The following is a 27,735-nucleotide window of genomic DNA, read 5'->3' as shown; positions in this document are numbered from 1 at the left end:
AAATCCTTCATCTCAAACTTCTGCTTCAATAGCATTTTCACACACTGGTCCTCTTACCAGAACACCGCGAACTTCGTTTGCTTTCTTGAGCTCCTTACCACGAACAAGGCTCTGATACCATGTCAAGATTGTGGGAGAGAAGGAAGGAGTCTCACTTGTAGCTTTCTTGTTTGCACAATGGGGGAATACACACAAAGGTGGAGGCTGAAAACAGTTTTCCTCTTCTTAGTTGTATATGCCAAAAGAACTCAAGTACATAGAAATAGAAGAACCCTATATATGGGTCTCAAACCAAACTCAACTAACTAAGGTGGCATACTAATTGAGCCACGAACTAGAGTAGATAAGGATAGCTGTCATCTAGCTATTATTCATGGGCGGTGTACCAACCATATCTGCAACAACTGACAAGTCGGTGACATAAATGCACAACGGTCACCCTGGCATATCACGAGTGGAGCTCGACATCTCAACATAATGAAGATCATGTACCAACCTATTAATCCAAGAAAGCTACTCACTTCTTTAATAGTAGTTGGTAGAGACCACTCTTGAATATCCTTAATTTGTGAGGGGTGCTGTGATTAAAGCATAGTCCTTAATGAAGATCATGTATACCAACCTATTAATCCAAGAAAGCTACGTACTTCTTTAACCTTGGTAGGGTCTACAGAGATCCCTTCATTTGACACAATAAATCCGAGATATTCAATTTTTCTTTTTAAGAAGGCGCACTTTTTCTTCTTAGCATAGAGCTTGTGAGTCCTCATGGTCTCAAGGACGATGCGAACTTGGGACCTCATGATCTTCCTCCTTATTGGAATAAACCAAGGTGTCATCAAAGAAGTCGAGTACAAAATCATCAAGGTGTGGTCTAAAAATGTCCTGCATTAGCCTCTAAAGGTGGCGGGGGCATTAGTCAATCCAAAAGACATTACTGTGAATTCAAAATGACCATATCTAGTATTGAATGCCATCTTTGGAATATCCTCATCCTTGACGCGAATATGATAATACACTGACCTTAAATCAATATTGGAGAAGATTTTTGCTCCCTGCAATCAATCGAGTAACTCATCTATCCTTGGAATGGGGTATTTATTTTTTATGGTTACTTGGTTCAGGCCTCTATAATCAATGCAAAGACTCAATGCATAGACGAAGTGTATTATCCTTCTTCTTTTGGAACAAGACTAGAGCTCCTCAATAAGAACTGCTAGGTCGTATGTACCCTTGGTCCAGTAGTTGTTTGAGTTGTTCCTTTAACTCAATGGCCTCAGGAATGGACATCTTGTAGGGCCTTTTTGCAACTGGAGCAGCTCTTGGGAGTAGTTTAATCTCATGATCCACTTCCCTAGGCGGTGGTAATTTAGTACATTCCTCTGTTGAGATATCGAGCTCCACTAGTGATATGCTAGGGTGACCGTTGTGCATTTATGTCACCGACGTGTAAGTTTGCAGATGCGGTTGGTACACCGCCCATGAATAATAGCTACATGATAGCTATCCTTATCTACTCTAGTTCGTGGCTCAGTTAGTATGCCACCTTAGTTAGTTGAGTTTGGTTTGAGACCCATATATAGGGTTCTTCTATTTCTATGTACAAAAGTTCTTTTTGGCTTACACAACTAAGAAGAGGAAAACTGTTTTCAGCCTCCACCCTTGTGTGTATTCCCCCATTGTGCAAGCAAGAAAGCTACAAGTGAGACTCCTTCCTTCTCTCCCACAATCTTGACATGGTATCAGAGCCTTGTTCGTGGTAAGGAGCTCAAGAAAGCAAGCCAAGCTCGCGGTGTTCTGGTAAGAGGAGCAGTGTTGCTTTCATTTTCTGCTTTGGGAGCAGATCTCTGCAGGTAGCACAATCGGAAATTGCAAGAGTGCATTGTCTCAGATTGAGACGCCCTTCGCAGTGAAGGAAGAGGGCAGTATATGCTGCGGGGGAGGGCTTTGGCCCATGGCGACCCTATTTTTTTGATTTGAGGCCATTTCGGGGCCTGTCTTGGAGGCGAAAGTTTTCTGCACGCACTCAGGAAAAGACCCTATTTTATGCTGTGCGACCACTGTTCTACAGGTCGGTGAAAAGTTACTGTAGAAATTGCATCGTATGCCTGTGCGCAGAGACATTGGGAGTTACAGAATCATCCTTGTTGCCTGTTCATGCAAAATCGTCACTAGGAAGTGACTGTGTGGTTAAATACCACTTTCGTCAGTTTTGCAGATTTGCCCTTGTGAGGCTGAAGCTGTGTTCTCTGCAGTGACAGAATTTTTTGTAGTATTCTGTAATGGCGTCTAATTCTCTTTCATAGATTGTAACTGAAAAGCTTGACAAGAACAACTTCCAAGCATGGAAGTTTAGAATGGCGAATTTCCTTATGGGAAAAGGATATTGGGAATTTGTTGCAGGAAATGAAGAAGAACCAGTTCTTCCTGATGTTCCCAATCAACAGCAAATGCAGGCATTCAAAGCATGGCATGAGAGAGCCAGGAAAGTTATGTACTGGCTGTCTATCAGTATTTCAGACTCTATGATTGTGCATATTCAGGATGCAAGTACGCCAAAGGAGGCATGGGATACTTTGTCAAAAATGTATAGCACAAATATGCAAGCCAGGAAAATGCAGCTCAAGCAAGAGTTGCATAATGTGCAAAGACAAAGTATGAGCATCAATGACTACCACATGAAGGTGAAGAAGATTGCAGATGCACTTGCTTCCATTGGGTCACCAGTGGAAGATGATGATTTAGTTTCTGTGACCTTGAATGGTCTAGGAAAGGATTATGCACAGTTTCGGACATCCATTTCAGTTCGTGAAAGATTTCCTGATTTTGAGGAGTTGATTGCTCTTCTAATTTCTGAGGAGCAGAGAATTAGTGGTGCATCTTCTTCAGGAGGAACTTCAAAAGAAACTGTCTTCTACTCAAATCTGGAAGAGGTAGAGGCAGAGGTAGAGGAGGCCGATTTGGAGGCCGTGGTAGAAATCAGAATATGCAGCAAACTCAAGAAAACCAGTCCTATGGAGGAGGATGTGGTAACTCTAGAGGCAGGGGGAGCCAAAGAGGTCGTGGTGGATGGCAAAGAGGCCAAAATGCAAACAGCAATGTTGAATGCTATTACTGTGGTAAAATGGGTCATATGGCTAAAGACTGCTATAAAAAGCAGAATGACATCATGAATGGAAAATTGCAACAAGGAAATTATGCATCTTCTAGTAGACAGGGTGATGACAGAAATGAGCATTTGTTTATGGTGCAGCACATGAACAATTCTGTGACAAGTGCAGAAGAAAGCAACGATGTGTGGTATGTTGACTCAGGTGCATCAAACCACATGACAGGTCATGCAGAATGGATGGAGGATGCAAGGAAAATGGAAAAACCAGGATTTGTGGAGACTGGTGATGATACTGCACATCCTATTGTGCAGATTGGAAAAATTCCTTTGTCTATGCAGGATGGGAAAAAGAAATACCTGTCCGATGTATTTCATGTCCCGAATATCACCAAGAATCTCGTTTCTGTTGGTCAAATGGTTGAGCAGGGCTTGCAGGTCAGATTTAATCATCATGGATGCTTTGTTGAGGATATGAAAAATAAAGGTCGCTTGATAGCAAAAGGAAAGAAGAAGGGCAGAATGTTTACGTTGGATGCAGACATGTCTGAATTGAGTGCAGCAATATTTGCACATGGGACCGGTGTAGTTGCAGATATTGATATCTGGCATAAACGCATTGGTCATGTTAATGTACAGCGACTTAAATCAATGCATGCCCAAAATATTGTTGCAGGATTGCCTAAATTCAAGGTTGCAGAAATGCGTAAGGTATGTGAAGCCTGTCAGTTTGGAAAACAGGCAAGGAAGCCATTTCCTAGACATGTTCAAGAGAGTGAGAAGCCATTGGAATTAATCCACTCTGATGTGTGGACTACTAAAGCTGCATCTCTTGGAGGCTGTCATTATTTTGTCACTTTTATTGATGACTATAGCAAAAAAGTTTGGGTGTATTTCATAAAAAAGAAAAGTGAAGTTTTTGGGCATTTCAAAACTCTTAAAGCTATGGTTGAAAAAGAAATAGGTCTGCAAATAAAATGCCTAAGGTCAGATGGAGGGGGAGAGTACCTCTCAAATGAGTTTGCAAGGTTCCTGCAGGAGCATGGCATAAAGCAGCAATATTCATGCAGTCATACCCCACAACAAAATGGAATTACAGAAAGGAAAAATAGGCATATTGGAGAGGTATCTCGCGCCATGCTCAATGAAAAAGACTTGCCAGATTTTTATTGGGCTGAGACAGTTGCTACAGCAGTCTACATAATGAACAGGACTCCCATTGCAGCAATACATGGGATGACTCCAGAGGAGAGGTATACTGGTAGAAAACCAGATATTTCTCATTTGAAAATTTTTGGTTGCATTGCCTATGTACATGTGCCAGATGAGTTGAGATCCAAGTTGGATCCAAAAACTGAGAAGTGCATCTTTATTGGTTACTCTCTACAGCAACAGAAAGGGTATAGATGCTATAGCCCTTCTACTCGTAAGTTTACAGTGAGCAGAGATGTTGTTTTTGATGAGATGAGTAGCTGGTATAAACCAGTAAATGTGATTGATGATGTAGATGCACAAAATGGTAATGCTGCACAGAATTCACAGCAACAGTCACAAAATATTAGTGGACCTGGAGCGTCCTCTAGCAGTGGTTCACATTCTTCGCCATGGACAAGCAAATTGAGATCAGGATAATCTTCTCAAAGCAATGCAGATAGTGGTATGCAGATATCACGAAAAGGAAAAGAGAAGGTTGATCAGCCCATGTTTGATGTAGGTCACTCTTATGTGGATGGTGAATCCAGTGGCTCAGAACAGAGCATTGATGATGAGTTGGGTATTCCTTCTATTGTTACACCTGGAGTAAGGAAGACCAGGGATGTTTTGAGAGTACCTGGAAGTGAGCCTACTTTGCGTGGGTCTACCAGAGTTAGGTATCCTGTGGATAGGCTGAAATATGATGGATTTACAGCCATTCACTATGCATATATGGTCAAAGTGATACAGGAACCAGAACCCACTTCTTTTGAGCAAGCCATGGGAAAAGAAAAATGGGAGAAAGCCATGGATGAAGAAATGGATGCCTTAGAAGCAAATGCTACATGGGATTTGGTACCTTTGCCTAAAGGTAAGAATGCAATTGGCTGTAAGTGGGTTTATAAGGTGAAGCACAATGCAGATGGTTCTGTGAACAGATACAAGGCAAGATTAGTAGTCAAGGGGTATGCACAAACATATGGCATTGATTATGAAGAAACATTCAGTCCGGTTGCAAGGATGGCAACCGTAAGAGTACTCATTGCTATGGCTGCATCAAAGGAATGGTCTTTACATCAGATGGATGTAAAAAATGTCTTCTTGCATGGTGATTTGCAAGAAGAGGTCTATATGGAGCAGCCACCAGGTTATGTGCATGCTGTTCATCCTGAGTTTGTTTGCAGGTTGAAGAAAGCCTTGTATGGCTTGAAGCAAGCACCTAGAGCATGGTCTGACAAGATAGGACAATATCTTGTCACTATTGGCTTTCAGATTTCCAAGGCAGATTTCTCACTTTATGTGAGAAAAACAGAGAAAGGTATTATGCTACTTGTCATTTATGTTGATGATTTGATTATGACAGGTGACAGTGATGAAGATATCCTTCATGTGAAAATGCTATTGAAGCAGAAGTTTGAGATGAAGGATTTGGGAGAGCTGCGTTATTTCTTGGGCATTGAGGTGATTAGATCACCAAGTGGGATACAGCTCTTGCAGAGGCAGTATGGATTGGACATGCTGTCCAAATATGGGATGACAGGCTGTAAGCCTATTTCAGTTCCTTTGGAACAGAATGTGAAGCTGAGCGCAGATGCAAGTGAGCTTCTGGAAGACCCTACTATGTACAGACGCATAGTAGGAAGCTTGATTTATATGACTATTACCAGGCCAGATTTGAGTTATGCTGTTGGATTGGTAAGTCAGTTTATGCAGGCTCCAAGGAAACCGCATTTGGATGCGGCTAGACGCATACTCAGGTATGTGAAGTCCACATTGCAGTATGGACTATTTTATGAGACTGGGGTTCAGATACAGTTGCATGGATACACTGATGCTGATTGGGCTGGTAGCATTTCTGATAGACGATCTACCAGTGGATATGTGTTCTCTTTTGGGAGTGCTGCAGTCACTTGGAGCAGCAAGAAACAGCCTACAGTTGCCTTATCTAGCACAGAGGCTGAGTACAGGGGCGCAGCAATGGCTGCATGTGAGGTAGCTTGGTTGCATAAGCTACTTTATGATATGCATCAGCCTACAGATGGGCCAGTTGTCATTTATTGTGACAACATGAGTAGTATACACTTGGCAAAATAACCCAGTCTATCATGCTAGAACAAAGCACATTGAGGTGCATTATCACTATGTGCGGGAGAGGGTTTTACTAGGTCTTATTGATCTAGTTTATGTCAGCACAGAGGATCAAGTAGCTGACATATTCACAAAGGCATTGGGCGCAGAGAAGCTGCGCAAGTTCAGAGACCTGCTTGGTGTGCGGGAATTGGGATCGAGCTCGAGGGGGAGTGTTGAGATATCGAGCTCCACTCGTGATATGCCAGGGTGACCGTTGTGCATTTATGTCACCGACTTGTCAGTCTACAGATGCGGTTGGTACACCGCCCATGAATAATAGCTACATGATAGCTATCCTTATCTACTCTAGTTCGTGGCTCAGTTAGTATGCCACCTTAGTTGAGTTTGGTTTGAGACCCATATATAGGGTTCTTCTATTTCTATGTACAAGAGTTCTTTTTGGCTTACACAACTAAGAAGAGGAAAACTGTTTTCAGCCTCCACCCTTGTGTGTATTCCCCCATTGTACAAGCAAGAAAGCTACAAGTGAGACTCCTTCCTTCTTTCCCACAATCTTGACATCCTCTAAGAACACATCCATATATTCTTTTAGCCATGATGGTTCTTCATTAGTGTCTTCTTCCTGATCGGGTTTGTTTAGCTTGATCAGGTAGATGGGTAACCCCTTCCTTATTCCTTGAACTATTCACGTTGCCTTAGCTAGCTGGATCTTTGGTTTGCTTGCTTCACCTTGTGTTGTAACTAGCTCACCCTTAGGATTTCAAAAGGATACTTGGCCCTTTCCACAATGAATGTGAGCATCATTGGGGATTAGATAGTCTTCCATAGATTCAATCCATATTTCAGCATCAGCTTCAACAATCTTCCCCTTTCCATCAAATTCTGGTGGTTTAATTTGTTTGAGAAGAAACTTCTTTACTTGTACCTCTACTCGGCTCAGTGCGGTAATAGGGTTCTGGATCTGCGCTTGGGGATGTATCTAATTACCATTTAAACTTTCCCATATTATGTTTGCATTTACACACCCCTATACAACTTAAATCAAAGCACACATATTTTTCCATTGCAACGTAAGCCTCAAGTACAATTATTTGGGAATGGATATGGTTTGGCTAAGATAATTTTTTTCTTTTTAGGAGTTACATTAATGCCAGGTTAATAATTATCTATTGGATTCAGCTACTACAGAGACAGAATAGTAGTATGGATTTGGGGAATGGATTCTTAGGAAGCAATAAGTCATGGGAAGTTCAAGAAATCCATGTTTGTGATAGCCATGACATTCATGTCACCCCATTACATGTGGGATCATCTGCGATAGTTTGAAGTTTTCATAGCTGTCATGAACATGACCTGAAATATGAGGAACCTATTCCATGCCTCGTAAGTCTGGAAGCGGCAGCAATCCACAAGTGAGTATAAAATTTAAAAAATTACTAATGGACACATCACCTCACTCTTCTCAATTTTTCTCCCTAATTATTTTAGTGATAGGTCCGCTCTGATACCAACTATAACGTGCCCGCCTATCGACTATCCAAGCACGTTTTTAGCTGTCCGTTTTGAGAGACGAGACTAAGCGGCACCGCCCGGCACTCCCATGGAATGTCACAGGGTTTGTCGCCTAGGGTTTCTCGAGTCCACCTTGCAATGGAATGTTTGTGGCCAAACCCACAAGGATCGACCTGAACTTGAGTCCCTAGTGTTCAAGGTCTCTCGACAGCATTCTAGCATTGATTTTAAGCATCCTACTTTGCGCAGAGATAACCATGTCGAAGCAGACCCATGCCGCACTTGGTTCAAAGAGAATGGGAAATGGGAGGGATGCGGCACTCCAGCTTTCTGTCCATAAGGCATAGTCCCATTCCTGTCCCCTAAAATGGCATGAGTCGGGGTTCTAGCCTAATGATTTCTAAGCGTCAATCGTTAGTAAAACCTTATGAGAAGCCTCCCAATTCTCTAGGACCACCCTGCCGTAGGACAGACCGGTCGAGGGTTTCGTCCTCCCACTTCCCTCACTTGGCATACTTTAGTTGTTTAATTAGCCCTATCACTTTTAAGTATGACATGTAAAAACATCTTCCTTAATTAGCCTTTTTAGAGGACAAGGTTCGTTCACGTAATCTTATGGCATTGACCAAAAAAAAAAATCAAATAAGTTCCTTGGAAGTACTTAATATTAGCAAATTATCATATTTACAAATCTTGTCCAAAAGGGACAATATTTGCAATCCATAAGGATGCACTTTATCTCCACCAAGTTTCCGCCTTGCACTAGTAACAAGGGCTCTCAAAAATCTATTCCGAGTCACGGGCCGCCCGAAGGCAGGGAATTTACAGCCAGAGCCCCCCCTAGCATCCAAGCGTCCTCCTACGTTCAAACCAATCTACGGAGAGACCTCTCATGGCAGGTTCAGTCCATGTTCCCATCACGGCTATTTAGAACCCCCTCGGCTAGGGTTGGCGGCTAGCTGAGGGTGGTTTGGCGCGCCCTCCAAAAGTTCAACCTGATTCACTATACTCATTTATGAGTTTGGGGTGACACAATCTCTTTTTTGTTTTTTTTTATTTATAGAAGCAGTGATCCTAAATTTACAAGCACAAACAAAGATGCACGTGAGTGCTCGAGACATCTGTCAAGGTGGGGTCCCTCTGTTGACCCTAGCGTTTGTCCTTCTTGCCTTAGCGGTGATTTCCAATATCCTCCAAAGGGTAGGCAATTCCTTCATTCCGTTCCCCATTGAAGTAACCATAGATTTTCTTAATTTCTTCAAAACCCTAAATAAGTTGAGTTGAGCCCTATCCTTGGGTGTATAGGGTTCATTTTTATTGAATGGCTCTTGAACAAATTTTAGTATTTCGTAAGTGTGGTTTATAGTTATCTTTAAGATGAATCCCTAGCAATGTAACTAAAACTGGTCATGATGCCACGCAATTTGGAGGCATATCTTTCCTAGACAATACAATGCTGCAATGCAGGCCTTTGCTTTTGGGAATTCATTTCAATGCGCTTATGCAAAACACAAATAGAGACTTGTATTATTTTTTTTTCCCTTTTGGGTGGAGGATGTGAAGTTATCAGTCCTAAGGCAAAAGCAAACACTCCCCTCTGAAGGTTTATAGGGGCCTAATACATGTTTTAGTCTTGCAATGGACTATTCCCGCAAAATAGGAGCAGCTCGAATCAAAGCATCTTGGAGGTCTATTGGGTGCATTGATTCCAAACGAGTGTTCAGATGAGAATTTAGCCCATTTCAAAACTTGGACACTTGTTGAGCAGTATTCCTAGAGGGTGCATATTTAAGAAGTGAAAAAAACTTGGAGTAATATGCCTCCAAGGTCAGTCCCATTTGCTTCAAATTAAAAACTCATTCATCTTTTGGGTGCGATAAGCTGAAGGTAAATATCTTCCTCTTACAGCTTCTTTCAACAAATCCCAAGTAATGGTATTTTCAGGGACACCTTGATCTCAGCACCACTGCTTGCACTAGAGTCGAGCTTTGCTAATTAATTTTAGCTTAGCTATCATGGCTTGGTTGGTTGGGACAGTTCCAACAGAGCAATAAAATAAATTTCCATGGATTCAATCCAAATTTCTGCATCGGCTTCCACATTCTCGCGTTTCTCGTCAAATTCCAAAAGATTCCTTTTCTCTTGAGCTTCATTGGGAATTATTGTGGGTGCGAAATTTTGGGAAATTTTCAACAATTCCCAAGTTAAACTTTACAAAATTTATATAGCGTTAATATTAGAGTTTGATACGCAAATTATTTCTCGCTTAATTTATTGAAACAATTTCAAATAAAACTATTTTCCCATTGCTAAAGTTAAACTGCAATTTCAGAGGTTCCAAAAGGAAAAATAAGGTTCCATTATTTCTCTTATTGATAAAGTATCAATTAATCTTTATTACAACGGATGTATAAGGTAATCAAATGGAAAAAAATACATTATTCAGATAACTCACATGTTCATCTTATTTTTTTCAAAAAAGGATTCTCTACTACAATCTAAGCATGACACTCTCATACATCCTTTACGAAGTAACTTGGATTCTGAGAGTAGATATCTAGGAATCTATATTTTTTAGGGAGTTCATGAAATCTGTCCTTTTTGTAGTTGCACCGGCTAGAGTGACCTACGACTTTTATTCTGTCGGGTTGGAAGGATCTTTGAACTTTCTCATAGATATATGAGTTTAGTTTGATCTTCTTGCCCCTAGCATAAAGGGTTGAGTTTACACTGGCTTCACAAAATAGATAGATCTTGATAACTTTAAGATCTTCCATCCATTTTACCATTTTCATATTATTCTGAAGATAAGATAGACGGCTTTCATCGATATTGTTGCATCCTCCACTAATCATACATCGTCTTTCATGATATCGAGGTGAGGGGTTGTACAATTGATCTAGTATCTGCATCATCTGATTCCTCTAGGCAAGACTAGATGAATGCATAGCTGACATAAACATTACTTGCAGAAGATCAAGAATTGTTTCCAAGGTTTGTTATTCTGCCATATTTCAAAAACATACATTAATAAAGAGAAGAAAACATGTCCTAGGCTATATTTACCATCCAAGAAAACATTTTCTTAAGCTTACATCGTATTCTATTCTAACAAGCGCTCTGATACCAACTGTGAGGTGGCCACCATGCTCAATCCAAGGTGCACTTTTAGTAGTCCATCAATAGGCTTTCCAAATGATTCCACTCGACCCCGTGATACTCCAAGGGATCGCCGGGGGTGGCATCATTTGGAAAGCCTACTGATGGACTACTAAAAGGTGCACCTTGGATTGAGCCTGGCGGACACCTCGCACCAAGCACCCATGAAAAAAAAATTATTATTAACACTTTACTATTGGAGTGCGAGTGCAAGCCTCAAATACTAGCAATAACAAATCAAAGAAAATCTTTTGCTTGTATTATGAGTGTGAGTACACCTTTACTACAACACAAATACAAGCACACATAGTTTAAATCTATTCTTGGAGTGTGAGGAAATCCTTTAACACATGCAAAAATGAATGTTTTAAGGCTTAGAATTACACAACTCACAACTTGAGACAATGTGCCTTGAGGGTGCTACCAACTTAACTCCTCTATCTGACCCAATGGCTTTTTGCCATCCAGTCACACAGACCTCATCTAACATACATGTTAGGACCCAACCAATGCCCTAGCTCAAACATGGCTTCTTCTCATAATGGGGACCTTATAACTTTGAGCACCATGGATAATTGGTGGTACCTTGCAAGGTAGAAAAGTCAACATAATGAACACATAGTATTAAAACTTTTTATTTTGCATGATACACTTTACTTTTCTTAAAAGCATACAACATGTGTTATGTTGATAAAGTGTGCACAATTTCTATAAGATAGTTTGAGTTGACCTTTGCTATGCATGATACAAGGTTGTTTGTTATGGAAAAAATTAGAAAGCTACAGTGAGTTTAGTAAGAGAAGATGGAAGAGGAGGTATAGGGGTTGTTTGACTCAAGCTTGCTTCTTTTAATGTGGCAAAAAGGTGTCTAAGTATCATCTAATATTTTTTAATAAATTAGACTAGAGATCTCTATCTAGAATGAGATATCAAAAAAGGAAAAAATACAAAAACATTGTTAGACATTTTTTTAAAGCACCCAAAAAAATAATCTTAACAAAGATAAATAATCAAAGCTCCATAAGGGAAAGTCTTTAAGGACAATGAGAGCCATACAAACAACTACAAAGCATTCACTATCATCTTGGTTGCTTCCTTAAAGGCGCTAACATTCCCTTCCCACTTGGAATATTATTAAATGTTATGTAGAAGAAAGGGTTTTCAAATAGTTAGAGTGCAAAGATCTCCATCCATAATGGTTCATCTTATTTCAAGAAGTAAGAGTAAGCATATTAAAAAGTGATTAGAATCATATAGCATATAGTGGGATAGTTAAGGAGAAAAAAATTAGTAAAAAATCAAATTTATACTAAAAGGGATACATGTTTTTTAATGAATAAGAGTCTAAGTCTCTCATAATGCAATAAAATAAAGGCAAAAGCAAGAGAAAAGGAAGGTGCATTTCAAAGTATAAGTGTGTAAGGATATATAGCAGGAAGATAATAAAATAAAGGCTATCAATAGAAGTCAATCTATGTATGGTCTATAAGTTTTGTGAGGTTTAACACTTGTGATCCACATAGGAGTTGTGTCATTTTATTCATACTTGAGAGCTTAAAGAAAGTAAAAAGATTGGCAATATGTAATGGGGATTGCGGTGATCTTGTGCTTTTGATATGACATCATGCATGTGATGTTTTACTCTCTTTTCTATTCTTTCCTATTGAAATTTTAAATTGACATAAAATTACCACATGTAATGTTATGTACTATGTACAAATGGTGGAAAGAGGTGTAATGATAGATGAAAATATAGCTTGAAGAAGATTGGACATCCACAATGTATGTGGGGTGTCAACATAATTTTTAAGGAAAACAAGTCGTGCATAGAAGACAATTTCATAATCTTCTAATAGATAAATGCCAATTATCTAAAACATTTGAAAAAATATTATCAAAGAGGAGTTAATGCCAATGTTACCATTCCTCATATTGCTCCTTCAAAGAAAATATTAATGTCCCATCTTAATCATGTTCCCTATTCTCCATCTATTCATTAGTTAGAAACACTTGCAGCTTAAGGTGGTTTGATTCCTACTATTGACTAAAAGGACAAATTTTTTGAGAAGAATGAAGAATATTGACCATGAGAATATGAAAGAAATTAATCTCCAACTCTCCTATGTACCCTAATCTAAATATGCTGTTAAAATACCTCAAAACCAAGATACGCTACATGATCTATGATGTAATCACATAAGGCCAAACTAAGTCTCAACTAGGTCTAATATCTTGAAGATAATCATGGATCTAGAGGAAGATTAGATATAGGGATGATGTAACTAACTAAACACATGATGCTAATACATATAACTCAAGGGAACTAGGTTGTGAGATAGAATTATTGCATTCATAAACACAATCCTAAGCTTTGCAAGAATAGTAAACCACAATGTTATTTGTCCTTAAATGAAGTATGTGTTTGTTTTCTCTTTTTATTTTTGCTTATAGGTTTCCTCCTTTCTTCTCATTCCCTCATTTAATTAGCCTTGATTCAACAATATAACAACCTAATTAAATCCCTTGAAACTAGTGCATTCACTAGAATTCCCTTCAAGGACTTGTGGGCTACTTGAGAGTCATCAACTTGAAGAAAGTCAAGTAGTAAGAGGTCTAATAATTTCCACATAGAACATAGTGAGCCTTGTGATATGCATAGAGGCCATGATCCTTGACGTTTATAGGGGATGGTGATTCAATAATTAATTTCACCTTACTTTTAGTAGTAGATAGACACTTAGATATCAAAATCCCTAGAGCTATGCCATAGTTGATGCAAAACAAACATTTAGGAGGATGGAGATTCTATATTGTCAACATTTTAAGACAAACTTTAAGACATTACAGTTTCCCTTAGGAAGAGTGGACAGAAACATCACCAATGAATAGTATACCTCAAATCTATGCTTAGATGTTGTTGTCTTAGCTCTAAAAGGTCTTTTGGCACTACTTAGATTGAATTCCAAAATGACATATCCACATAGTCAAGCATGATGTGATTACATATGTGACAAAACAATCTATGAAGCAATGTGCTCTAGTTTTCCAAATGTTCTATGCTATGGCCAAAACTATCTTCCATCTTTCATTCAACACATTAAAGAGAACATAACAATCAATTCCATTATATTGAAGTTATGCTTTTGTAGGACATGCACCTCATGCATGAGGACAACACAAGATCATCTTCTTCTTCTTTTTGCATGTCACAACAGACATGTACTTCATGACCAAGGACAATGAAAGATATTAGCATATTTGTCCATTTGCATGGCATATAGGATATATTTTCAAGAATCTTTGTCATATAAGATCCCACTTTCATAAGAACATGAATGTTGGTCTTGAAATTGCTTTCATATGTGGATATATTCTTTCAAGGCGTCAAATCAATACTTTTTAATGATCTACTTATCCTTCTTATTAAAACAAAATTTCTTTTAGATCTTGCGCTTTCACTTTTTCAAACCATCACATGGACCTCAAGCACTTTTAGCATCCAACAAAAACGACACTTTGCAATGATTCACAACAAAAGGTCTAAGATGATAATCCTTTTGTTTGTATATCAGTTGAGTATACTACTTAGTTTTTAAAGTAAACCACAATGATTTCATGTATATAAAAAACAATCCTCTTAATGGTGTGCTAGTTATTCCATGGCATGCTCTTTTGAGGAACAACATAGTATGCATGGAGTTATCTCAAGTGTGTGACTTTTGGATTGGCATTTCAAAACCCTTGTTAAATATTTTTGTATTGTAAATTGGACGTTAATACATAATTCCCCAACAATCATGTCAAATATCATACACAATATAAGACACTTGTTCTTATTTCTTTCTAAAAGAGAATATATAATCATAAATGAAGATATAGGAATAATTGGGAAATGCTACTATAACATGAAATCACGTGCTATTCTATTCTAGCAATGTTCAAAATCATCAAATGTGAGCACATGCACATATGTGTGTGCATGCATGCACATGTATTCATAATGTCACGCTTACAACTATTTTTAAGCCTTAGACCATTGGTTGTATCCATTGATGGTATGAAGACATAAATAGCCTGGAACCTAGGTATTGTATTAACCTGTTAGAGTGTACTACAATTGGCTAAACACACCCTCCTCTTAGTGTGACACATGTGACCTCCTTATATTATGCATCTTTGATGGAGCAACTCTTTAGGTGCATTGATTGATGATGTGAAGCTCTTCTTCGGTTAGGATCAAAGTGATTGGTGATGTGAAGCTCTTCTTCGATTAGGATATTATCCACCAGGTGGGGCAGCAGGTGGTGGAGCAACTCTTTTAGGTGCATTGAGTTTGCAAGCCTCAAGGATAGATTATAAAGATGTTGCATTGTAGTAGGTTGGGCCGTTATCTAGAAAATTGAGTGCATGATATTTAAGGTCCTCTACCTTGGCGAGGTCCTAAGGTCTTATAGCTACTACATGGGCGGGAAGAATGTACCATTTTTGTAGTTGAGGTGCAGGAAGCTCATAAGAGAGTTGCTCTTGAATAGGAATGCACTTATGAAGTAGATACTTCTACCATGTAGGATGCCACTAGGCTAGGAGCATGTCCATGGATGAGGGTTTTAAGTTCTATACCTCCTCTTGATCTTTTGAGTGTTTTTTGGCCTTTTAATCCATTCTTATCCTTACTCCCTAAGCCTTGTTCTTTTTATTTCCCAATCAAGTTTGATGCATTTTTGTGGCAATTTTCAAAAACATATGTAGATCATCATAAGCACTAATTGCACATTTCCTTAGTTCCAAGTACGTTCAAGTGTATTCAAGTGCTTAGTGCACAAGTAGGCTTTCTCTCATTTTTAACAACTTGTGAATCCACCAATCAAGCAACGAATAGCACACTAGAAAATCCAAGCATAATTCAATCAATGTCGTTTCAATTGTCCAAATGAGTGTTACCTTTTGCTTCCCTTGGCTCTTGTGCTCTAGCTTCTAGTTCCCTTGGTTGCTTGTATTTTAGGTTTTAGTTCAATGTTCAACCCTCAAAGTTCACATGCACAAGGTTGTTCGCACATGCAATGGTGTGATCTAATATATATGCCCTACCCCTATCTGTGTGTTAGTGTGTATGTAAGATAAATGTAAGAAGCTAGGAAGAGTAAGGATTTAGTGTGTAAATAATATTGATGCCATGCCATGTCACATTGACATTGATATAAAAGGAGAGGACATGTAATTTTTCTTATCTTTTGACACATTAATACATTAGTGTCCTTCTTCTCTCACCTTGCTCATAGCTTCAATGGCTTCTTTCTCTTTTCAATATTTCTCTCTCCTATTCTAGTCTTTCTCTCTCCTTGTCACTCTATTTCTCTCTTCTGCACTCTTCCTTCTCTCTTCTATAGTCTTCTCTCTCCTCTTTCTCTCTCTCCAGTTCACTTCTTGACAAGTGGTATCAGAGCTTTGGTCTTTGATCCATTTTTTTCCTTCTATTTCAATCCAATTTTTCTCCATCAAAATCAATTTCAAACTAGTACTACTTGACAAAGACAATGACTAGCAGAGGTCTGCATACCATCTACAGTTAGCATGAGACTACATCTGGAGATCTTCAAGGTCAGATATGACAGTGGAAGGTTCAAATAGCATGTCGTCATCAAACTTTCATGCAATCTGGAGGTAACTAGATTAAATGGGAGTTAATCAGGCTTAACTGAGAGTTAAATTGTGGTTACTTTTCAAAAGGAGCTTCTCTTTCTCTCTCTTCCAAGATTTTGGTTGAAGCTTCCATGGTGGCTACCAAGAAATCTTCCAAGTTCCTTCTCTACTGACTATTTTTTTGAGCTAAACCGTGGGGCAATGATTCCTCAAGTCTTGCGCTACAAATTGAGTACCATGGTCAAGCATTTTATGCAGTTAAGGGAGCAGCAAACTGCCCAAAAAAAGCATCGCAAATTGCATCAAATTACCTGCTCTAATTTTCTTCTTCATCTATTGTATATCTTCTATAGTTGGTCACATATCACTAAAGTGTTCCATAAGGCATACCTTCAACAACTTTAAGCAAGAAAGAAGCTCTAATCTTCATCTTCTTTGCTGGAAACCCTAAAACACAGTAAGGCAACCATAGCCACACAGACATGGAAGCTCAAATTTCTTCAATACTTGGATCTTTTTTACCTCGAAGGCTTCTTTACCATCATTTTAAAGCTGAATGGACTCCAAGATTGAAGACATCGCAAGGATTTCAGCTCATTGAAAATCTTGGAGCTCATATTGAAGGTTTATTTTGGGGCTTTCCTTCAAGAGGCTTGAATCTTTGGTATTCAAGTGTTCAAGCAAGCTCAGGGCATTGATTCTTCACGAATTTGATCATATTGGAGCTTATATGGAGTGATTTTATGGATCTTTCAAGCCTTATGGTGGATTCATGGTGGATTATGAAGGATTATTCCATTATTTGGATTGGAGCTGACATTTACCATCTTCTTCAAGCTTAATCAAGGTATCTTTCTTGCTTAATCTCTGAAATCTCTCAATAATCCACTTGTTTATGCTTTTTCACTTGTTGATGAGAGATTTTGATCAATTAATTCTTTGAATTGATCAATAGATCAAAGATTAGTGCTCTTCCTATTAATCAGAACCCATTTCATTGAATTTCAACATTGATTCAATCATATTTCATCATAGATATCATTTACCAAGTTTGATGCATAACCTTGATTTGATTGGCTGAATTCTTCTACCCAAGCTTAAAATATTTTAAAAGGGTAAGTACTAGCAATCAGTGAGTCACTGAATTGCATTGGTAAGACCCTCTTCCTATCCGATCTTTCAAAGATTCCATCCAAGTGCATTCCATGAAAGGGGTTGATTGAATATTTTAGAAATGCATTTCACACTGGTTGATTAGAATAGAATGTTATTGCCATGTTGATATACCCACCAAGGAAAAAGGTGGATGCCGGGGGAGATAGTGGGACAAAAGAGAGGTGACCCTCCCTCACTATTGAAGAAAGGGGTGCAACCAACCGACCTGGGGGAAACTTTGCCCACCTCCCGGTGATTTGGAGCCCGTGTAGGGAGCCCGTCCTGCCATTTTATCCCTCACACAACTAAAATGAGTGGATAATTGAAGATTGAAGTGTTTTCAAAGACTCAAGTACCTTCAAAAACAAAACAGGGTAAAACAGGGACTTTACAGGACACTACATGGTATTTACAAGTCCTTACAGGTACAAACTTCAATACTGAAGTACATGTGCAAGTACTATAGGGTGCCCACATGTCTTACTCAGCATTCTACAGGGTTTAGTAGCCATTTGAGACTACTATTTTACCTTACAGGGTGGAAACAGAGTGGAAACAGAGCATTCATTGGTTGAAACAAGGTGGAAACAGAGCATTCATTTGAGACTACTATTTTACCTTACAGGGTGGAAACAGAGCATTCATTGGTTGAAATAGGGTGCAGGCCTAGACAATTCAGACTCAAAGATTGAATTGCAGTATTTCCTTTCCTTAACATGTTATAGTGTGCTATAGCTCATCTAAAGAGAGCATCCTTGGCTTCAATTTGAATCAAAAAAATTTGGAATCAGAGTTTCCTAGCTGGAGTTATAGCCATTTTTCTAACAGGCGTTACTGTAGGACTGCACTATTATGGTAGGGCATAATAGCAAAAATAAGGTTCAGGATGATTATGCTCAGCAAATCAGAGATTCTATGCTAGAGAATATACCCCAAGAGAGCCTTGAAGAGCCCCAACAACATGGACAAATCAGTGCACTTAATAATACCTTGTGTGCGCATAAGCAAAGGCATACCCAACGTCATGAGGACCTATTATTAAGCAAAGGCATACCCAACGTCATGAGGACCTATTATTAAGAATGGAGCAAATGGTTTTGTCTACTAACCAAACGAAGTGTGTGTGTGTGTGTGTGTGTGTGTGTGTGGTACTATGTGTATACATGAGTGTAGTGTGTGTAGTGCATGTATGTATGTGTGTTACAAGCATAGTGCACATGAGTATGCACAATGCTCTATGTGGTACACTAGGTGATGTGTTAGTGGGGTTGTTCACCCATACACCACAAGTATCTCCTTTCCTCCCTCCTTTTATACATGCATCTCCCTCTCTATAGCACATGCAACACATTCATGCTTCCCACTTTAACACATTATTCCCTCCATTGTCAGTAAACTAACGCAGTACAACCATGTGGTTACAAATAATTCCATGCCTATAACAAATTGGATCCCCCCCTATGGCCTACCTTTGTCTCTTTTGTCTCTTCTTTCCCTCGCAGTCGGTCATCTTGATTGAAGACACCAACTAATATCTCTTGTTTGCTCCTCATTCTTTGAGGTGAATGAGCTATCCTTCTTTGGAAACAATATTTTCATGACAGAAACTTTCTTCGCGATCTTGAAGAGAAGTTGGTAGGTCTCATGAGCTTCAAGAACATGGACTAACCATAGGGGAGCTAACCCCCCTTTATTCCACACACATGTAGGTGATCTTTCTATTATTCTCATCATTGAATTTTTCATGTTTTAAAGAGAAGCTGGTAGGTCTCGTGAGCTACTTCAAGATCGTGGACTGACCACAGGGGAGCTGACCCCCCTTTATTCCACACACATGTAGGTGATCTTTCTATTCTTCTCATCATTGAATAGGCCTGTAGGGCATCAACATTAGCACCCAAGTAGACAACTGGCACCCTCAACTCCTCTTGTCCAAAGACATCCTACAGAGTGATCTCTCGCCATTGGGGTTGGTCCAAAAAGTCTTTGAAGTGGCAATCTCTTTCGCCCTTGAAAAGGAACTTGCAACTAGCCTTGGAGGAGGTCTAATACACTTTTCTTTTTTATCTTCTGCAAACTTAGAGTATTAGGATTTTTCATTATTCAATCAAGTTCCTAAGTGCATTAAGTCAAACTTGTATGCCTTGTTACAAGCACAAGCAACTTCTTTTAAGTAATATTCCTAATAAATAAAGAGGCAATTGAGCGAGATTAACCCCTTTCAACTTGGTTCTCTTCTAACTCTTGGGTTTTTCCTCATTTCTCTTTGGAATTGATTTTTCTCTAGATTTTCTCTCTTTAAACTTTGATTAACCTTCTTCTGTTGGATCATTTTCCTAGTTATTGTTGGTCTTTCTTTCGTCTGTAATTCTTGTCCACGATTTATCATTAACCTCACCAAGAATCTAGAGATTATCCTAGATTAGAAAATTTTATTCATTTTTTGGAATTTATAGTGGGATTCTTCTCCCTTAAGAAGTACCCTTAATAAATAATCTTGACCATCTATTTTAACCTTCTTAATTCACTCAATACAAGCTAAATCTATTTTTTATGTTTATAAATACTATAATAATATTTTTTTATATTTAAGAATATCGTAAGCACAAAGAGAAATATCCTTGATATGATTTTCACCATCCCTTACCTTCACATGATTTGAGAAAAAACTAAATAAACTATTATTAGGCAATTTCACTTATTCTAACTTATAAACACAAAAAGAAAGTATTCTTAATGTAACTTCTATTCTCTCAATGTTTTCATGCAAAAAGAAAATTATTCTTAATGCAACTTCTATCTTCCCAACATTTTTGTGCAAAAAGAAATTGTTCTTAATGCAACTTTCATCTTTCCATGGTTTATAAATGTAAAGGAATTAAGCCTAATGCTACTTTTATATTTCCATGATTTATAACATGCCTTATAAATGCAAAAGAACTTATTCTTGATGCAACTATTCATTTATAAGGATCTTAAGATAATTATTCAATGTATTATATAATTTACCCTAGCTTCAAATTATACAATTTTGACTTAATAATCCTTACGTGACCCATTTCTATGTTCCTAACTATGTATTGAATGACCATTAATTTATAAAGGAACTTGACCTTGTGCCGTGTGAGATGGCATGTCAACCACATTTGTAACCACGTTAGTAGCTCCCATGCTCCTCGCTCTGGATTATCTTCTCTAGGGGGCCATCATGAGAAGGCATCTACACCACTAACTCTGAACTTTGACATGATCTTGAGCTCTAAATAGATTGGCAGCTCCTCATGGGATCGCGATTTCACTAGGAGAGGAAAGACTTGCGTCAAAATACTTGTCTTGTCCCTTCACCTCGTCTCTACTTTCTTCTACTCCTTCTCTCTCTCTCTCTCTCTCTCTCTCTCTCTCTCTCTCTCTCTCTCTCTCTCTCTCTCTCTCTCTCTCTCTCTCTCTACAATTGGCTAGGGGGAAGAATAGAAGTATTAACCTAAGCCTAAGTCACAACTTAAGGCTTTATAGCCTTATTAAGGCTCGTCATTCATCATGACCCGTTATGGCATCTTCCCTCTCCTTCTTCACTATGTGTTATAGTACCAAGGTTTCTATCGCTCATTTAATTGCGTGGAGCAATATGGTGATGAGTTCGCAAGAGGTGCTGCTAATAGTCCATGACAATGCTTTTTAAGATGCCAATTGTGATGGTGCAATTGGTTGGCGGTCATAATTCGATTTTTTTCTTCTTTTCTTTACTTAGTTTTTTTTTTTCTTCTTGAATCTTATAGTTTATCTCCCCCCCTTGATACTACTTTAATGAAGGGGAGGAAAGAACATTATATCCTCCTCCCCTTAGAGGAATTGAGATGTCCTCATCTTGAAGGAACTTAGAATGATTGATTCTAGTAGAAAGTAGAGATCATGGTGCTTATGGGTTAGGACTCACTAATGCTCCTACTACACTACATGAATACATGCATTGCTAAAGTTTTAATATTATAAGGACAAGGCAGAGCAATTATTACAGAGCAAGTGTAGAGTTTATTATAGTTGAAGAAGATCTTTCCAAGATTTGGTTCATCGGTCCTAGTCCTTTATTAAAAAGAAACCAGGGATTCTGTTTACATAGGATATCCTCATCCACCCAAGTGGCATCCTCCTCAGGATATCCTCCTAAGGATACTCTTTCCATTTGACAAGATATTCCTTAATGGTCTTTCTTCTAAGGATGCATTCTTTTACATAAAGTATACTATCAGATTGAAGCTCAAGGACCTTGGCTTGGCATTACAACTTATTGATCATCAAGAACATGATTAGGGATGCATACATAATATTTTAGAAGACTAACATGAAATACATTGTGAACTTTTAGGTATTCAAGAAGTTGTAGCTTGTAAGCATTGAGCCCTGTAATGTCCCGTAAGTAAAACTCCAACTCTTTCTATGCATACGGACCCCCCCCCCCCCACATAGAAACGAGGATAAAAAGTTAGTAAAGTTTAAACTTTAAACTTTAATAGTTTTAATAAAAACAAAATAAACGAAAGAAAACTTACAGTCCCGCCGCGAATGATTCTTCTCCTCTCCACGTCCTCACCGTCATTCATCAGCATGCCACAAGTGATCAGCATCGTAATCTTCATCGTCATCATCAACCAAAGCTTCTTCATCCCTCCCCCTCCCCCACGCACGGACTGGTAAACTTGGCAGTCCATGTGCCAACATGGAGAGCACATGGCGAAGTCGTAGGCGAGGTGAGAGAGAATGATACCCCCCAATCACCTATATAACACCCCCCCAGCCTATAAAAGGAAATGATACCCCTCCCCACTAGGGGACTACGGGGGCATAAGGGAATGCTGCTACGGGTTGAGAGAGAGAGTGAGAAGAAGAGGGAAGAGAGAGAGAAGAGGGAGAGAAGAAGAGAAGGAGAAGAAGAAGGGGTAAGGAGAGAGAGAAGAGAGAAGGAAAAGAAGAAGGAGAAGAAGAGGGAAAAGAGAGAAGAGGGAGAGAAGGAGAGAGAAGAGGGAAAAGAGAGAAGGGGGAGAGAAGGAGAGAGAGAAGGGAGAAGAAGAAGAAGAAGAGGAGAGAGAGAGAGAAGAAGAGGGGGAGAAGGAGAAGGAAGAGAAGAAGTGAAGAAGAAGGGGTAGAAGGAGAGAAGAGAGAAGAGGGAAGAGAGAGAAGAGAGAGAAGAGGGAGAGAAGAGAGAGAAAGAAAGAGAAGGAGTGGGAGCTAGTGAGTAACTTCAAGGAGCCACACTCAAACCTTCCCCCCCTCATCGAAGGACCCCCATCCAGCGACCTTTCCTACCGAACCTGTTGTCCTAAAATCTGTCGAGGTTCGGAGTGTCCAATCTCCACGGGCAAATGGCTCCCAAGAAGAAAGTCACGGGAAGCATAGGTGCCAAAGCTACCATTGGTGCCGGTAATGCGGGAGAGGCAAGTGGAGCGACCAACGTGACGAATGCCCCTACGTTCATAAATCAAACCCAAGTTCTTTAAGCTTTGTAATTAATTATATTTTATTTCTTGTGAAAGAAACAAAGGGGTTAGCTGGAACAAGGACGAGTCTTAGGCGCTAGGTTGTATGTGCGAAATGATAGGGTATGGAGTTCACATAAGTTTATGTGCATGAAATGATAGCTTTTACACACATAAAATGATAAGGTTTTCACATTATTTCACATAAAATAATAGCTTTTAAACTAGTTCAGTGCATGAACAGTCATTTAGAAATCATGATTCGCGATCATGACTAAAAGAAACACATGAAATGATAGACTCTGATGGATAGAAACCTAGACCTTCATGAGATCAGGTGCATTAGGAATAAGTATAATTGCCTGCGAATTGTTTTATCGATCTTGCTGTGGACTATCGCAAATGGATATGCTCCTAGCCTAATTGAAGCTGGTGACCTAACCTTAAATGGATTGTTGACCCAACTTATGTTTGGCAGTTTGGAAAGGTTATAAATCCCTTAAGCAAGTGTTTTGATACATCCAGTTAAAATTCTGATTATGCATGCAATGGGATTGCAATGCCTTGAAGCAAGAGGTTATGCATTCAACTGTTTATTAATGTGGTTTTGAATGTTAACCCAAGTGGGGAGTGTTTGATGATTTCATGGCCGGGTCTGAGATGACTGATTGCCATGGAAACAAAAGGAACGTTTTCCCTAGCAATTATTATTAAGCTTGTTGCTTCAGCTATGGTTGATTTCCTAAAGGAATAATTAAGGAAGGATGGCACTAGCTACCCCCCACGAGCCGCCAAACCCTAACCAAGGGGGTTATGAATCTGTGCCGGGAATGTGGACCGAACATGCCCCGCGAGAGGTCTCTCCGTGGAAATCACTTGGCGTAGGAGGACACTTGGGTGCTAGTGGGGGCTCTGGCTATAAATCCCAATGCCTCCGGGCCCTACACAAGTGTTCTACGTAAACTCGAGATGGGATCTCGAGGCCTTGATACTAGTTACAAGGCAGAATCTTGGTAGAATAAACCTTTAGGTTTTGTTGCCGGGAAACGGAAGGATTTTTCTACGAAGGCAGAAAGGAACACTTAATTCTCCTGTATGGGCAAGAGACAAACATTAATCTGAAGATAAGTTAAGGAAGTGTTTGATCTTGTTTTATCTTATCTTTGTGTTTGTGCCCTAAATTACGTAAAGGAACATGTGACTAATGGGTTAATTAAGGAAGCTGCTTTTATGTGTCGAACATAACATGGTAGGTAATTAGATAACTAAAACAATCCCCGAGGGAAGCATGGTGGGTGGACCGATGGGTCTATCCTACGGAAGGGTGGTCTCGGTTAGCCAAGAGCTTTCCTCAAAGGAAATGATAACGAGAAATGTTAGAAAAAAGTCGGTCTATGACCTTAGACAATGTTGACTAGAAACCTGGTCTTCAAGTCGATCCTAGTGGGAACGGCCGGATAAGTTCCGTTGCGGGGCAGACTCGAGAGACCCTAGTTGGTAAACCCCGTGTCATTCCTTGGGAGTGCTAGGGGCGTCTTCTAGATTGATCTCTCGATGGACTGCTAAGACGTGTCCCGCGATTTGAGGGGCGGGCACATTACAAGCCCTAAGAACTTGAGAGTTTTATAGGGTCCACAATATCTTGGGCTTAGATTCTTGTATTTTCCTAAGGAGAAATACCTCTTTTTAAGATGGACACAAATAAAAACCATGCCCCTTCTTTAAAGATCTGTTCTTGTCTTCCTAGATTGGCATATGCTTTTTGTCAATCCTTAGTAGCCTAGATATCTTGTCTAATAGCCTTAACTTGCTCATCCATTTCTTCTAATTTCTTCTTGGAATATTCTACCTTTAAGATAAGGTCTAAAAATTTTAGTGGCATTAGGTACTCTTCTCTATACAAAGCTTGGAATGGGGTCATCTATATGCTTTGATGATAGGATGCATTGTAGGAAAACTCTACTAAAGGTAAGTATTGTATCCATTGCTTAGGCTCTCTACAATAGTAAGCTTTGAGTATGTCTTCAATGACTTGGTTGATTCATTCAGTTTTCCCATTAGTTTGAGGATGATAGGTACTTCTGAAACAAATTTAGGTATCAATAGCCTCAAATAAACTCTTCCAAAAGTGAGAAGTAAAGAGAGAGTCACGATCTGGCTGATGATCCTTTTAGGCAGTCCATGTAGCCTAAATATCTCCTTCACAAAGATCCATGCAATATCTGAAGCCTTATAGTTGGTTTTAATTGGCGTAAGATAAGAAACCTTAGTTAGCATCTACAATGACTAGGATTGAATTGTTTTCTCCTTGGACACAAGGTAGTCCAACTACAAAATCCATGCTGATAAATTTCCACTTCATTTGTAGGATGTCAAGTGGTTGGAGCTTCCCTAGCATTTTGACATACTCAGCCTTGACTTGTTGACAACTCAAGTACTCACAGTGACATATTTAAGAACATCTCCTTTGAGCTTTTCCCAATGAAACCTTCTCCTCCTTACCGTATTGAGAGTCTTTGTATAGCCCAAATGTCCTGAGAAAGGAGAATCGTGGGCTTCTCAAAGTATCTTCTTCTTGAGGTCTTGACTTCTTGGAATGCAAAGTCTCATTTTGAAGTAGATAATTCTTCATTCTCTAAAGAAGTTCAAATACTTAAACTTGAAAATAGGGTCTATCTCTTTGGATAGGACTTCTTTTATCATATGTTGGTATCTTGGATCCTTACTTTCTTCTTCCTTAGCCATTTTCATGATTAGGTTACTAGATATTTACACCATTGCTATTAGAGATCTTGCCTTGGAGGGTTCTTTTGAGATAAGGGCATTGAGAAATGCTTTGTGACTAAGGGTCTCTGCAATGGCATTCTCCTTCCCTGGCATGTACTTCCTCTTGAAGTCATACTCTTGCAAAACTTCAAACCATCTTCATTGCCTCATATTTAGATTGGACTAAGTAAAGATCCATTTGAAGCTTTTATGGGGTCGATGACTAAGGTAAACTTGTTGCCAATCAAATTGTGTCTCCATAGTTTTGTTGAGATATCGAGCTCCACTCGTGATATGCCAGGGTGACCATTGTGCATTTATGTCACCGACTTGTTAGTTGTAGATGTGGTTGGTACACCGGCCATGAATAATAGCTAGATGACAGCTATCCTTATCTACTCTAGTTCGTGGCTCAGTTAGAATGCCACCTTAGTTAGTTGAGTTTGGTTTGAGACCCATATATAGGGTTCTTCTATTTCTATGTACTAGAGTTCTTTTGGCTTACACAACTAAGAAGAGGAAAACTATTTTCAGTCTCCGCCTTTGTGTGTATATTCCCCCATTGTGTAAGCAAGAAAGCTACAAGTGAGACTCCTTCCTTCTCTCCCACAATCTTGACATGGTATCAGAGCCTTGTTCGTGGTAAGGAGCTCAAGAAAGCAAACCAAGTTCGCGGTGTTCTGGTAAGAGGACCAGTGTTGCTTTCATTTTTCTATTTTGGGAGCAAGTCTCTACAGGTAGCACAACTGGAAAGTGCAAGAGTGCATTGTCTCAGATTGAGACACCCTTCGCGGTGTAGCAAGAGGGCAGTATATGTTGCGGGTGAGGGCTTTAGCCCATCGGTTGCTCTGTTTTTTTTATTTGAGGCCATTTCGGGGCCTGTTTTGGAGGCGGAAGTTTTCTGCACGCACTCAGGAAAAGGCCTTGTTTTATGCTGTGCGACCACTGTTCTACAGGTCGATGAAAAGTTACCGTAGAAATTGCATCGTATGCCTGTGCGCAGAGACATTGGGAGTTACAGAATCATCGTTGTTGCCTGTTGATGCAAAATCGTCACTAGAAAGTGACTGTGTGGTCAAATACCACTTTCGTCAGTTTTGCAGATTTGCCCTTGTGAGGTTGAAGCTGTGTTTTTTTACAGTGACAGAATTTTTTGCAGTGTTCTGTAATGGCATCTGATTCTCTTTCACATATTGTCACTGAAAAGCTTGACAAGAACAACTTCCAAGCATGGAAGTTTAGAATGACGAATTTCCTTATGGGAAAAGGATATTGGGAATTTGTTGCAGGAAATGAAGAAGAACCAGTTCTTCCTGATGTTCCCAATCAACAGCAAATGCAGGCATTTAAAGGATGGCATGAGAGAGCTAGAAAAGTTATGTACTGGCTGTCTATCAGTATTTCAGACTCTATGATTGTGCATATTCAGGATGCAAGTACGCCAAAGGAGGCATGGGATACTTTGTCAAAAATGTATAGCACAAATACGTAAGCCAGGAAAATCCAGCTCAAGCAAGAGTTGCACAATGTGCAAAGAGAAAGTATGAACGTCAATGACTACCACATGAAGGTGAAGAAGATTGCAGATGCACTTGCTTCCATTGGGTCACCAGTGGAAGATGATGATTTAGTTTCCGT

The sequence above is a fragment of the Lygodium microphyllum genome, chromosome 7 (genome assembly GCF_053477565.2).
Source record: "Lygodium microphyllum isolate KBCC chromosome 7, Lygodium_microphyllum_v1.1.10, whole genome shotgun sequence".
NCBI lineage: Eukaryota > Viridiplantae > Streptophyta > Polypodiopsida > Schizaeales > Lygodiaceae > Lygodium > Lygodium microphyllum.
Note: the sequence above shows the minus strand (reverse complement) of the source record.